At 42.7% G+C, this 15,261-nt stretch overlaps 1 pseudogene; it reads right to left on the bottom strand.

Annotated features, from left to right (window-relative positions):
- The window catches only part of LOC139538225 (piggyBac transposable element-derived protein 4-like), a 117,310-nt pseudogene extending 111,313 nt beyond the window's left edge, over positions 1-5,997 (bottom strand).
- Positions 5,998-15,261: the final 9,264 nt, after the last annotated feature.

Raw genomic sequence — 15,261 nt, 5'->3', positions numbered from 1 at the left:
CAGGCCTGGACATGCACTGGCTTAAGCAGGGGGACCTTGCGTGCGCTGCAGGATTTTAATCCATGACGGCGTAGTGTGTTACTGTCACGTTCCTGACCTATTTATGTTAGTTTGTTGTATGTGTTAGTTGGTCAGGACGTGAGTTTGGGTGGGCATTCTATGTTGTCTGTTTCTATGTTGGTTTAAGGGTTGCCTGGTATGGCTCTCAATTAGAGGCAGGTGTTTGGCGTTCCTCTAATTGAGAGTCATATTTAGGTAGGTTGTTTCACAGTGTTCGTTGTGGGTGGTTGTCTCCTGTGTCTGTATGTATGTTCGTGCCACACGGGACTGTAGCGTTTGTTTGTAGTCGTGTACCTGTTCGTGCGTTCTTCATGTTGTATGTAAGTTCCATGTTCAGGTCTGTCTACGTCGTGTTTGTTATTTTGTAATTTTCAAGTGTTTTCGTGTTCGTTTCGTAATTCAATAAATATCAGTTATGTCATCATACCTCGCTGCACATTGGTCTTCAGATCCCTCTCTCCTCTCCTCGTCCGAGGAGGAGGAGGAATTAGAGAATCGTTACAGTTACTAATGGTTTTCTTTGAGACTGTGGTCCCAGCTCTCTTCAGGTCATTGACCAGGTCCTGCCGTGTAGTTCTGGGCTGATCCCTCACCTTCCTCATGATCATTGATGCCCCACGAGGTGAAATCTTGCATGGAGCCCCAGACCGAGGGTGATTGACCGTCATCTTGAACTTCTTCCATTTTCTAATAATTGCGCCAACAGTTGTTTCCTTCTCACCAAGCTGCTTGCCTATTGTCCTGTAGCCCATCCCAGCCTTGTGCAGGTCTACAATTTTATCCCTGATGTACTTACACAGCTCTCTGGTCTTGGCCATTGTGGAGAGGTTGGAATCTGTTTGATTGTGTGTGGACAGGTGTCTTTTATACAGGTAACGAGTTCAAACAGGTGCAGTTAATACAGGTAATGAGTGGAGAACAGGAGGGCTTCTTAAAGAGAAACTAACAGGTCTGTGAGAGCCGGAATTCTTACTGGTTGGTAGGTGATCAAATACTTATGTCATGCAATAAAATGCAAATTAATTACTTAAAAATCATACAATGTGATTTTCTGGATTTTTGTTTTAGATTCCGTCTCTCACAGTTGAAGTGTACCTATGATAAAAATTACAGACCTCTACATGCTTTGTAAGTAGGAAAACCTGCAAAATCGGCAGTGTATCAAATACTTGTTCTCCCCACTGTATGTACAATTAAAAACATTACAGTAAATTTCACAACAGATTTCACAACACATTAAGTGTGTGCACACATGCACTACTCTACTACCACATATCTACAACATAAATCCATATGTACGTGTGTGCATAGTGCGTATGTTTGTGTGTGTGTGTGTGTGTGTGTGTGTGTATGTATGTGTCTGTGCCTGTGTGTGTGTGTGTCTTTTCACAGTCCCCGCTGTATTTTATCCGATTTTTTTACCAGATTTTACTGATTGCATGAGTTACTTGATGTGGAATAGAGTTCCGTGTAGTCATTGCTTTATGTACTATAGTACTGTGCGGCTCATGTCTGTTCTGGACTTGAGCTATGTACTAGTAGTTTTAAACAGACAGCTTGGTGCAGTCAACATATCAATACTTCTCACAAATACACAAGTAGTGATGAAGTCAATCTCTCCTCTGTTTTCCTTGAGTAATTGGAGATGGAAGGAAGTTCCAAGAGATCCTTGCTCTGTATGAAACTGTGTTATTCCAGCCCACTGAATAACTCCCAAAGCTTCACCTGAAATGGGTTGCACAACGCCAGAGAGTTATTCAGCCTATTGGAGCAAGAAATGTATCTGTGTGTTTTGGTTCATGGTTGCCAGGGAAAGGGTGGGGCTCTATCTTGCCTCCAAGGAGGGATTCCCAAATCCCCATCATTCCCATAGTTGTCTGAACAGCCCCAACATTTTTCCCATGAAGGGCTGTCACTGAGGAATCAGGTGGCTGGGCTGGAGTTTCACTGGATTTCCCTGGTGAAGAGCTGCTGGGGCAAGGACTCAAGTATGCCACTAAATCTCCATGTGCAAGTCCCTGCAGAGCGCAGGAACACAATGGGAGCGTTCCGGACATTCGGCTACTCTCCAGGAAATTCCACCTTGCACAATCTGTCTTTGTAGAGAAAGCTGGCATGGCCCTCGCCAGGGAGATGTCATGACCAGACCCAATAGCACGCAGCAGACATGCTTATTACTTGTGTATACTCATTCAAAGGAGCCTAAGATGGCTGGCATCCAGTTGATCAGGCTTGAGCATTTTTTCTGTTGTTTTCACCAAAAGTTTTGTTAAAGACCTGGTGAATTTCCACCAACCTCCACATGAACTCCCATCCGTAACCAAGAAAGACTCCTCATTTCGAGAGAGTCCAACGACTGATAAACATTGGGAAAGAAGAAGATGAAAAGCGAAAAAAAGAGAGGAACATGGAAAACAGGGCTGGCATTTCCAGCAGGTTTATTTGAGGCTGTGCCTGCCAGCCCCTTGGAAAGGGGACAGCATCTAAAGGCCGGGTGTGCAGACAGCTAGGGGGTATACAAAGGTGTCGTGAAAAGAAGACATCGCATTTCAAAGCCCCTCCCTTCTCCATGGAGTCTGGGAGATAAAGGTAAACAAAATCCGATTATTTACTTCCCCGGATCTCTGTCCGATCCCTGTCGGATCCCTGACAGGCCCTGTCCGACGTAGGCAGAGCTGGAGTGCCTGGGAATAATTTGCCTGAGCATTTATTTCAATCTGTTAAAAGGATGGAAATTGCAGGCCATGCTGCAGGCCTGCTTTATTGATGGGAGGATGAAAAGAGGAATGCTCATGTGTTTTACTTCCACCTTACCTCCCCCCCTCCCTCTCTCTCCACTATAGTGTGGCCTCAACATCAGAGCATGACACAGACAACATATTGTTAAATATTCCTTCACATTTGGACATTTGGTCCCGTTCAAGCCACCGACATCAAATGCATCATTTTGTGTGTGGGTGTCCGACTCCAGCACATGCGTTCCAGCTTGGGGCAGGCGGTCCAGCTTGTAGTGCAGCTCATTTATAGTCCAGAGAGCAATTTAGGGGTAGCTCTCTGAGGTAGCGGCAAGCTGTCACATTGCGAAAAGGCCATCCAGAGTGGCTCTCTCTTTTTATTGGGAAATGATGTTACACAGAGGGCTGGTGCTGGTAGTGTTGCTCTGAGAGCCAGACTGCGGTTAGTTGGTTTCTTTTTGTTCATTGTCTGACACTCTCCGGCCCTCTCTTCTCTTCCGACCATGTGGTCACATCGGGGTGAGGCTGTGGCGTCTCCAGAGATGCTTGTCTCCCTCCCAGCCGTCTCCGGGTCTTCCTGTCCATGAGAGCAGGGCTGACGGGGGGTTCGGGGCCGGCAGTCAGGGCCTGTTTGTCAGAGTGTGAGGAATTGGCAAATTACACCGCCAGCCAGGAGTTGAAAGGGACCATGACTCTGTGCCAGAGTCGACACTGTTTCCGAGCAGAGAGGAGGCCACAAAAAGAGCAGTGCTAACTAAAGCACTGCCCACCAAGTCTTTGAGTCATTTATTTATGGCACGTTTATGGCAACACCTCATGTTAGGTCCTCTGTCAAAGTCGACAGAATGCTGGTGTAAGAGTGACAAAATCATTGAAATGTTAGTGAGTGTCACGTCTGCTCCCGCTCTTCCCCTCCCCCTGGCGCTTGAGGGCGCCAGAATGCCTTGCATCACTCACTCCTGCCATCCATCACGTACACCTGCCTTTCCTCGTCACGCGCATCAGCGTTATTGGACTCACCTGGACTCTCTTATCACCTGTTCATTTCCTCCCCTATATGTGTCAGTTCCCCAGCTCTGTTCCCCGCTTCTGCATTGATTGTTTTTCTGTTTGCTAAGCTGTTTATGTCTCGTTCCATGTCCGTTATTTATTAAATGTTACTCCCCGTACCTGCTTCGTCTCTCCAGCGTCATCCTTGTGATAGATCGTGACAGTGAGGTTATATGAGGAGTATGAGGATTTGTTTAAAGCGACCGACCAATCTATCCAAAAGTTAATTGACATATATGCAAGAGGCATTAAATAGTAAATATACATTTCTGTGACTTCATCTTTGATCTTTTTCCTTATTTGTTTACATTTTCATTCATTATCATGGAGTTAGCTACACTGAATGTACAAAACATTATGAACATGGTTATTTCCAAGACATAGACTACCAGGTGAATCCAGGTGAAATCTATGATCCCTTATTGATGTCAACTTGTAAATCAACTTAAATCAGTGTAGATGAAGGGGAGGAGACAGGTTAAAGAAGGATTTTTAAGCCTTGAGACAATTGAGACATGGATTGTGTATCTGTGCCATTTTAAGAAGTTGAATGGGCAAGACAAAACATTTAAGTGCCTTTGAACGGGTTATGGTAGTAGGTGCCAGGCACACAGGATTGTGTCAAGAACTGCAACGCTGCTGGGTTTTTCACACTCAACAGTTTCCCATGTGTATCAAGAATGGTCCACCACCCGAGGGACATCCATCCAACTTGACACCACTTTGGTAAGCATTGGAGTCAACATGGGCCAACATCCCTGTGGAATGCTTTCGAAACCTTGTAGAGTTCATGCCCCAACAAATTTAGTCTGTTCTGAGGGCAAATTAGGAAGGTGTTCTTAATGTTTTATACACTTAGTCTATGTAATTTGATATAGTGTAGTACCTTTCATTATTATGATGGGTATTATATATTCTATATGTCAGGAAGTGTTACAGGGACACTTGACAATCAGCAAACCATGCTATTGCCGTGACTCAGAAGAGGCCATTACAGGAGTAATCTTTTTAGCCTTGCAGGATGAACTGGTTCAATTAAATGTTCTGTTGCTGCACTAGCCCGGAAGAATCATAAAAACCTATGTTGTGTATTCAAGATCCAGTCTCATTGCAGGAGAGCTGGGACCTGGCACAAGGGCAAAGGGAACTAGGAACTGTTTTGAGAGGAAGATGGAAATGTCATTACACAACTTCTTCGCCCACTCCACCCATACGCTACCCAACAGAGAGAACGTACTTGATTACATTTTAGAGTTAATTTCAGCTCCATTTCCTCTCTCGGGATGGATTTTTTGCCTTTGTAGTCTGGAAATTGCTTTTTTAGTCCAACTTGGCAGCCATGGGATAACAATTTGATGTGCTGAAAGTAGTCTTGACCTGTCACGGCTGTTGAATGAACAGGAACAAGGTGCAGCGTGGTCAGCGTACATTTTGCTATATTTTCAAAAATGACGCCAACAAAACAACAAACGAGAAAACAACCGTGAAGCTAAAGGCTATAGTGCCAACAACATAGACAACTTCCCACAAAGACAGGTGGAAAAAAGGGCTACCTAAGTATGGTTCTCAATCAGAGACAACGATAGACAGCTGCCTCTGATTGAGAACCACACCCGGCCAAACACAAAGAAATAGAAAACATAGAAATGTAGAAATGAACATAGAAATGAAAACATAGAAACTAGAATGCCTACCCTAGTCACACCCTGGCCTAACCAAAAATAGAGAATAAAAGCCTCTCTATGGCCAGGGCGTGACAGTACCCCCCCACAAAGGTGCGGACTCCGGCCGCAAAACCTGACTCTAAAGGGGAGGGTCCGGGTGGGCCTCCTTTACGGCGGCAGCTCTGGTGCGGGACGTAGACCCCCCTCCGCCTCTGGCTCCCCCCACTTTGGTGGCGCTTCTGGTGCGGGGACCCTCACCGCCAACCCCGGACTGGGGACCCTCGTAGGGGGCCCCAGACTGGGCATCCTCATTGCGGGCCCCGGACTGGGCAACCTCGTGTGACTTGACCTCTGTTTACAACTTCATAAATTCAGGCTGGAAAGGACACTGTTTCCATTACAAAGAGAACATGGTGAAGATATCTCTGCTACAAACCTAGGTAAATAAAGATGTAGGATGTTCGACTGTGGGACCGGACCTTTATCATTTTTTCTTGGGGGCTTTCAGAATGTAGGCCCATTCATTTTTCACAACAATGCATTTTTTTGCATGAATAAAAGACAACCAACACATCAATATTTATTTGTTTCAATATGCAGCCTATAAAGCATAAAAACCTACCATGTTGAAATTACATTTGGGTTAGGAGTACTTGTCTACTATGGACCATCTAAATTGCATTGATTGTCACCTGCCATCTATAAAACATTACAGTGAGTATACAAAACATAAAGGACATCCGCTCTTTCCATGACATAGACTGACGAGGTGATTCAAGGTGAAACCTATGGTCCCTGGTTGATGTCACTTGATAAATCTACGTCAATCAGTGTAGATGAAGGGGAGGAGAGGTTAAAGAAGGAAGCCTTGAGACAATTGAGACATGGATTGTATATGTGTACCATTCAGAGGATGAATGGGCAAGGCAAAATATTTAAGTGCCTTTGAACGGGGTATGGTAGTAGGTGCCAGGTGCCCCGGTTCGTGTCAAGAATTGCAGCGCTGCAGGGTTTTTCACACAACAGTTTCCCGTGTGTTTCAAGAAGGGTCTTCTACCCAAAGTACATCCAGCTAACTTGACAACTGTGGGAAGCATTGGAGACAACATGGCCCAGCATCCCTGTGGAAAACTTTTGACACCTTATAGACACAACTCAATATTAGGAAGGTTTTCCTAATGTTTGGTATACTTAGTGTATATTTCACATTTCGGAAACCCCTAGCTCCCTCCTAAAAATGCCTCCTGTCCATTCTCTTTTCAGCCTCTATTCAGATTATGGAGAGGGATTGACCAGGATTTTGATGGAGGAAGTTGTCCCTAAAGTTTCTAAAGTGTAATATGGCCCTTCAGTATGGTGGCCCCCATTTTTCCAGAAGAAGTGAGCCAGTGGCGGTCAGTGCTGTTTAAGATGACGGAGGATTATAAAAAAAATTATGAACATGGCCTTATTTCTATTACAGCATATTGGATGACTGTCATTCATATCCATTAACCCAGCTCAATGTAACAATTATAGGTTTAGGCTACAACATGATACTCAAAATTTCTCTCTACCCATCATGAGGTTCCTAAATCTGTTTACAACGTAGGAGCACAGGTCGAGAGCATTTTGAGTTCTAAAGTTGACAGACAGTGACACATTCAATACCGCTTTGCACACTCTTGCCTGCATCTAACTGATCTAGGGTGTAATCATTAGTCCAACAGTTCCAAACGAGATTTTCTATAGGACAAATTCAGGTAAGTTTATCCCTATTTCGTTCCGTTTGCTTCCATTTAAGAAAGGTTTTTCAAAAGAATTGGCGCAATGAATACACCCCTGATCACACGCAAACAAAGTTAACTTTCATACCAGACACATACAAACAGCTTGTTGTGTATATATAATTCCTTCTCTCATCTATCTATGCGCTCTCCACCTTTCACATTTTCCCTTTGCATGTGGACTTCAGTGCAGAACATATCAGCTGTCTGTGACCAGGCAAAAACACTTTCCAAGGCAAACCTTCAAATCATGACTGCTAACTGCTACACACAGCTTACATCGTTGTCACGTCATAGTCAACATAGACATAGCTACTAGAACTATGGCGTTAGTAAACCCACTACAATCATGCAGAACAGTGTAGTCAGCAGGAATCAGTTTAGCAGTTACACTGGCAGGCCCCGGTGGCAATAGAGTAATAAAGCCAATAGCTTGACTTGGAAGAGTTCCAGTGTTGGATAGCCATAGCCAGCTAGCTAACATAACATCCCTCTCTGTTAGAGTAGGCTATACTAGCTAGCTGCATTTGACACTAGCTAAGTAAGTGAAAAAAATATATACTACGAAATATAGCTAGCTCTCACTCCTTCTCTCTCTTGCTTCTCTTTAATTTAATTTTAAAACTGTTCAACTATTGTCTTTCTCTCTCTTTGATATTGTCTTTCTATCTCTTTGAGTCATCTACCAGTGCAGTGCTAGCTAGCTGAAGCTTATGCTTTCAGTTCTAGATGGGTTCTCTGATCCTTTGATTGGGTTGACAACATGTCAGTTCATGCTGCAAGATCTCTGATTTAAAAATATATATATTTTACCTTTATTTAACTAGGCAAGTCAGTTAAGAACAAATTCTTATTTTCAATGACGGCCTAGGAATAGTGGGTTAACTGCCTTGTTCAGAACAACATTTTTACCTTGTCAGCTCTGGGATTCGATCTTGCAACCTTTCAGTTACTAGTCCAACACTCTAACCACTAGGCTACTTGCCACTCCTGATAGCTTGGAGGACGTCCTCCGGAAGTTGTCATAATCACTGCGTAAGTCTATTTTAGGGGGTGAGAACCAAGAGCCTCCTAGGTTTTGTGTTGAAGTAAATGTACCCAAAAGAGGACAGAAGCTAGCTACATCAAGGTGCTAGCCTACAGAGTGCTGCTGAGGCTACTGTACACCTTAATTGCAAAACAGTGTGTATAAATCAATTATTTGGTGATGTGAATATATTTAGTATAGTTGTATCGAAAAAGGATAACTTATCATGACACTAGGTGAGACCCAAATGCAGACACAGGAGGCAGATGGTTGGAGTTTAAGATGTTTAATAAATCCAAAGGGAATAGGCAAGAGAATGGTTGTGGACAAGCAAAAGGTCATAACCAGATGAGAGTCCAGGAGGTACAGAGTGGCAGGCAGGCAGGCAGGCTTGAGGTCAGGGCAGGTGGAATGGTCGGGCAGGCGGGTACAGAGTCCAGAACAGGCAAGGGTCAAAACCGGGAGGACTAGAAGAAGGAGAAAAGGCAAAGCAGAAAAACGTGAAAAAACGCTGGTAGGCTTGGACATACAAGACGAACTGGCACAGAGAGACAGGAAACACAGGGATAAATACACTGGGGGGGAAAAGCGACACCTGGAGGGGGTGGAGACAATAACGAGGACAGGTGAAACAGATCAGGGTGTGACATAACTTTTTGAATGTTTCACAATTTTTATTTGTATGAAATTCACTAAGTAGGATGGTCCTCTCCTTCCTCTTCTGAGGAGCCTCCACTGAGCTGAACAGCAGTCTACTGCAGTCTGGATGGTAGCTCCATCTGTCAGAGAGAAAACACAAAACACCAATGGTCCATTATTTAAAAAATAGGTCACTGTGTCCCTCACAACCATACTCCTACCATTCTTCATCAAGTGAAACACAATGTGGCCCTTAAGTTGGTGGTGAGTGGAATTCATTTTCTGTCTCTGGTCTTTACAAGGCTTTGTGGGAGGCTTCGTGTGGGAATCAGAGCATACGAGCATACAAATGGAAGCTCTGTCAAACCCCTTGTTTGTGGCAGACGTTGGATTTGCACCACCAGAAGTTGTTTTAAAGAGTCTTTTATGGCACTTGGGGTTGTTGCAAGACGTCTGAAATAAACTGAGCCACTGTGATGTCATCGTTACTGAAGTAGGTTATGAGCTCCGAAGCCACCTCCTTTAAATAATTTATGCCCATTTCATACAATCATTCAACTGTTGAGGGGGGAAAATCTCATGAAATATTTGGGGTGTTTGGCCTCACTTAGACTGATTTAAGGCATATAGGTGCCCATGGCACTGGCATATGAAACAGGCCCGTCTGTTTTCTGGCTCTCACGCTATACAGGGTCCGGTCTGAGGATATTATGAGTCATGTTTGCTTTCCAGGAAAACTGTTTTCAGTTGGTCACTTACAGCACAGCTCTTGCTAATGACTTGGTTGCACACTTGCTGATTTTGGCCTGTTTACAAAGCATTTACAAATCAGTGTATTTTCATTGAAAGCATTGTAGCCAACAAAATGTATACAGTATGTGATTTTATTGGTTGAATTTCCCAAGATTGTGTGTAAAACCAATTTGGTAATTCATTCAAAGTTATAAATAACACGTTCACACTCAATAACTACTCTAAAATAACTTACACTTTTTATGTTATTTATTTCAGTCATAACAAGGGATCATGAACAAACATTCAGGCTCAATAGCCTTTCTCAGTGTGGAGGCCAGACATGAAATATGATGTTTTATGTTCAAGAGAGCTATTAAGAGTACATTCAAAACATTAGGTATGTGTAGAGACAACTCAAATATAACCTTGTGGGCCATATTCATTTAAGCAAGCGCATGAGTGTAAACACATTAACATATTATTACAACAGCTGTGCAAGGGAACATTTTGAAGTGAATACCAAATATGAACTGAAGAGTTTTTCGGTGCCCCTTGACAGTTATTTTAGTCATATTCTTTCCCTGGCCCTTCCATTTATCTTAATCTCTTTTATGAGGTTTTCTACTCTGAAAATGTCAAGTGTGCCTTTACTGGATAGATGAGCCAACCTCACAGGAGAAATGTGTCGAAATCAATCTTGTTATTAATTCATCATAATGTTTTCACTAATGACCACAGATGGAACCCCTTTTGGATGATCTGGAACTTCCATTATCAAATTGATGAAGACTGTACTGACGTACTGGTGTGTGTGTGTGTGTGTGTGTGTGTGTGTGTGTGTGTGTGTGTGTGTGTGTGTGTGTGTGTGTGTGTGTGTGTGTGTGTGTGTGTGTGTGTGTGTGTGTGTGTGTGTGTGTGTGTGTGTGTGTGTGTGTGTGTGTGTGCTTGTGTGGGTGTGTGTCTGTGTGTGTGTGTGTGTGTGTGTGTGGGTGGGTGATTGTGTGTGTGTGTGTGAGTGAGTGGGTGTGTCAGTGCGTTGGTTTATTCTTCACAGATTTCAGAAGATATCAATTATTCATGATGAAAGCATTTTTCTGCATAATATGATTGATGTGCTACTGATCTGAATTCTTTAGCATTTCAACACTAGCATTTCAAAAGAATGATTTTGAAAAGAATGCCATTCTCAGTTCTTAGAATGGCAGGTCCTTTTGAACAGCACTTGGCTTCACACAAATGTCTATGCTCAAATCATACAGTATGTTTGGAATGATGGTTTAAGGCCTTTAGTGAAACATAACACAAACTTAGTCTTAGCATACCTAGAAATTGTTCTGTTTTTAACATCTTCCACACATTACTTCAGATTAGGAGATATTGAGAAACCAGACATGCATATTTTCCCCAGAACCCGCCAACATTGCCATAAGGTGTATTTATAGAGAATATAATAATACCTTAATTCCACTCAAGGAATGTGGGTCATATTATCTCTATGTCTCTAGAGCCCAATGATTTCTATGAACCGTTTGGGTTTAAAACCTCCACCTCCATTCATAGTCAATTTATTAAAAACAATAGTCTTTGAGTCATTTCACGATTCCACAATATCCACAAATCGCCTTCTTCCTTACTGAAATGTCCTACAACTCTTCACATTAAGTGCTCAACAATGTTCCGATAAAATCAACAGCATTGAGGCCAGATGTAAAAATACAAATTTTAAAAAGTCAGAAAGCACGTCTTTATTTCAACAATGAGTGCTGAAGACAACTTCTGCCTGAACCAAAACATGGCAGCATATGCCTTTGTCATTGAGTGTGTGGTTTCTTTTACCAGTGGGCTGCTGCTATGAAGGGCAGCCAGGTCTGTAGTGTGGGTGTGTATGTGTGTGTGCGTGTGTGCGTATGTGTGTGTGTGCGCCCGCGCATGTGTTTGTGTGTGTGTGCCTGCACGTTGGCCAGGAGTTGACAACCTAACATACATGGGTCGTTCCACCAATTCGGTGCCTTTTGAGAAATGTAACTTGATCAGAAAATTGCTTGATTTGACCGAAGTGTAACATTCTGTAATAAAGACCATATGTATATCTTCATTAAAAAAACATGCTTTCCAATCTCAAGAGGTAAAATAAAAAAAGTACTATAGTAAGTGCCTATTATGTGCCAAATAAAGGTGTTGACGATTTTATCTTAAATCAGCCATAACTCCTCTTGTGACTGGAGGAATGGAAGCTTGTGTGCAACAGGGAGGGGCAATTGAATGGAATGCAAGCCTACGTTCATTATTATTATCTATGGGTAACAGGGTTGACGTGTTATGTATGAACCGCTCAGTTTTCCACCACAAAACACCAGAAAATGGTCAAAAATTGTATAACCAGCTCACCTGCTTTTACACTGTGATTTGACTATTAGATGTTCAATGTTTATTTTGAAAAAATATATTTTAAAAAGAATAGTTTCACCATATCAAAATGAGAGGTCACAAGAGGTTGAACATAAAATGAGGGACAGATGTAAATTAATCAGTAATCGCATTAAATAAATAATAATCTTCAGAAATGACCCCTTGACCTTTTACACATTTTTACACATTACAGCCTTATTCTAAAAGTTATAAAATTAAATGTTTTCCTCATCAATCGACCCACAATACGCCATAATGACAAAGTGACAAAAGGTTTTTTGGATATTTTGCAGAACCTATTAAACATAAAAAACAGAAATACCTTATTTACATAAGTATTCAGAACCTTTGCTATGAGACTCTAAATTGAGCTCATGTGCATCCTGTTTTCATTGATAATCCTGAGATGTTTCTGCAACTTGATTGGGGTCCACATGTGGTAAATTCAATTGATTGGACAAGACTTGGAAAGACACACATCTGTCTATATAAAGTCAAACAGTTGACAATGCATGTAATGTCAGAGCAAAAACCAAGCCATGAGGTCGAATGAATTGTCTGTAGAGCTCCGAGACAGGATTGTGTTGAGGCACAGATCTGGGGAAGGGTACCAAAATATTTCTGCAGCATTGAAGGTCCCCAAGAACACAGTGGCCTCCATAATTTATAAATGGAAGAAGTTTGGAACCACCAACAATCTTCCTAGAGCTAGCCGCCCGGCAAAATTGAGCAGAAGGGCATTGGTCAGGGAGGTGAGAAAGAACCTGATGGTCACTCTGACAGAGCTCCAGAGTTCCGCTGTGGAGATGGGAGAACCTTCCAGAAGGACAACCATCTCTGCAGCACCAATCAGGCCTTTATGGTAGAGTGGCCAGACAGAAGCCACTCCTCAGTAAAAGGCACATGACAGCCCACTTGGAGATTGCCAAAAGGCACCTAAAGGACTCTCAGACCATGAGAAACCAGAGTGTCTGGTTTGATGAAACCAAGATTGAACTCTTTGGCCTGAATGCCAAGTGTCACGTCGGAAGGAAACCTTGCACCATCCCTAAGGTGAAGAATGGTGGTAGCAGCATCATAATGTGGGGATGTTTTTCAGTGGCAGGGATTGGGAGACTAGTCAGGATCGAGGGAAAGATAAACGGAGCAAAGTACAGAGAGATCCTTGATGAAAACAAACTCCAGAGCGGTCAGTACCCCAGACTGAGGCAAAGGTTCATCTTCCAATAGGACAACGACCCTAAGCACACAGCCAAGACAACGCAGGAGTGGCTTCGGGACAAGTTTCTGAATGTCTTTGAGTGGCCCAGCCAGAGACCAGACTTGAACCAGGTCGAACATCTCTGGAGAGACCAGAAAATAGCTGGGCAGCGACGCTCCCCATCCAACCTAACAGAGCTTGAGAGGATCTGCAGAGAAGAATGGGAAAAACTCACCAAATTCAGGTGTGCCAAGCTTGTAGCGTCATACCCAAGAAGACTCAAGGCTGTAATCGCTGCAAAAGGTGCTTCAACAAAGTACTGAGTAAAGAGTCTGAATACGTATGTAAATGTGATGTTTCAGTTGTTTATTTTTAATAAATTTGCCAACATTTCTAAACAACTGTTTATGCTTTGTCATTATGGGGTATTGTGTGTAGATTGATCAAATATAAATAAAAAGTAATCTATTTTAGAATAAGGCTCTAACGTATCAAAATGTGTAAAAAGTCAAGGGGTCTGAATACTTTCCGAATGCACTGTATCCTCGGACCCAATATGCATGAATTCACTTTTTAAATAGAGACCGTTCTGAATGGACCCGAGGACAACTAGGCCAATTCCATATAGACTTGGTTAGATCCAGACCCGGTCGGATCCAAGTGGGGGAAATGGCAGAAAAAGTCATTTTTAAGCTACTTTATCAACCAGAGATGATAAAGCTCGAAAGGAGGAAGAGCAAGGTCTAGGTGCTACTCTAGCAGGTGTGGGAGGGGCCATAATGTGAGCGAGTGAAAAGGGAGCAGGGAGGAGGGAGGGTGATACAAGAAACAGCAACCAACCAAGCCATCTTGCGCTACAGTGGACTATTAGCTGCCATAGCTAGGGTATTTATCATCGAATATGATTATCTAGTACCTGTCTTGACTGCGTCAAACTGGGAGAAGCTAGTCAAGCTAGCTAACATAAGCCAGACTAATTGAGGCCGCAGTGCATGCACTTTCTCATCCTACAGTTACAAAAAGCAACAACTCCATTCAGAATATTAAGTAGCAGCCTACCTGTTGACTTTTCATTCTGTCATTTCAATTCCATATTCCATTGATTAGATGACTCCTAACTTTTGCCACACACTGAGGCTCTATGACTGTAGTTTATTGCTGCTTTGATGACTTATGATAGGCCAACAACAACAACAAGCTACATGCGCCACCTCTACTCTCGAGAAATGAAAGAGCAGCATTTCTCTCTCTACTGCAGCAGTCACGTACGGATCTGTACGGGCCCTTCCTGACAAGTCAGTTAAAATTTCACATACCCGAAAATGCAGCATGTAAAACGCAGCATCATGTGATGCAAAATGCAACATACGGGGATGACTTCTGTATTTTGAAGTTACATATCTTGGAAACTTGGGTGCTGACAAGCAAAACATTTTGGGACTATGTTAACAATGGACAAATTAAACAAATACCAAAAGATAGTTGTTGGGTGGAGTTTTCCTTTACTCAAGTTTGCAAAATCAGATTGATTGAACTCCATGTGGTCTATAATGAAGGGTACTTCATAAATTAATATATATACACTACTGTTCAAAAGTTTAGAGTCACTTAGAAATGTCCTTGTTTTTTAAAGGCAGAGTTCCTCTGTCCAGTGTCTGTGTCATTTTGCCCATCTTAATATTGTATTTTTATTGGCCAGTCTGAGATATGGCTTTTTCTTTGCAACTTTGCCTAGAAGGCCAGCCTCCCGGAGTCTCCTCTTCACTATTGACTTTGAGACTGGTGTTATGCGGGTACTATTTAATGAAATTGCCAGTTGAGGACTCTGTTTCTCAAACTAGACACTCTAATGGACTTGTCCTCTTGCTCAGTTGTGTACCTGGGCCTCCCACTCCTATTTATATTCTGGTTAGAACCAATTTGCGCTGTTCTGTGAAGGGAGTTGTACACAGTACGAGACCTTCAGTTTCTTGGC

This window comes from Salvelinus alpinus, chromosome 14 (assembly GCF_045679555.1).
Source record: "Salvelinus alpinus chromosome 14, SLU_Salpinus.1, whole genome shotgun sequence".
In the NCBI taxonomy this organism is placed as follows: domain Eukaryota; kingdom Metazoa; phylum Chordata; class Actinopteri; order Salmoniformes; family Salmonidae; genus Salvelinus; species Salvelinus alpinus.
The sequence above is the reverse complement of the archived record's forward strand: the minus strand, read 5'-3'. Positions and strand labels throughout refer to the sequence as shown.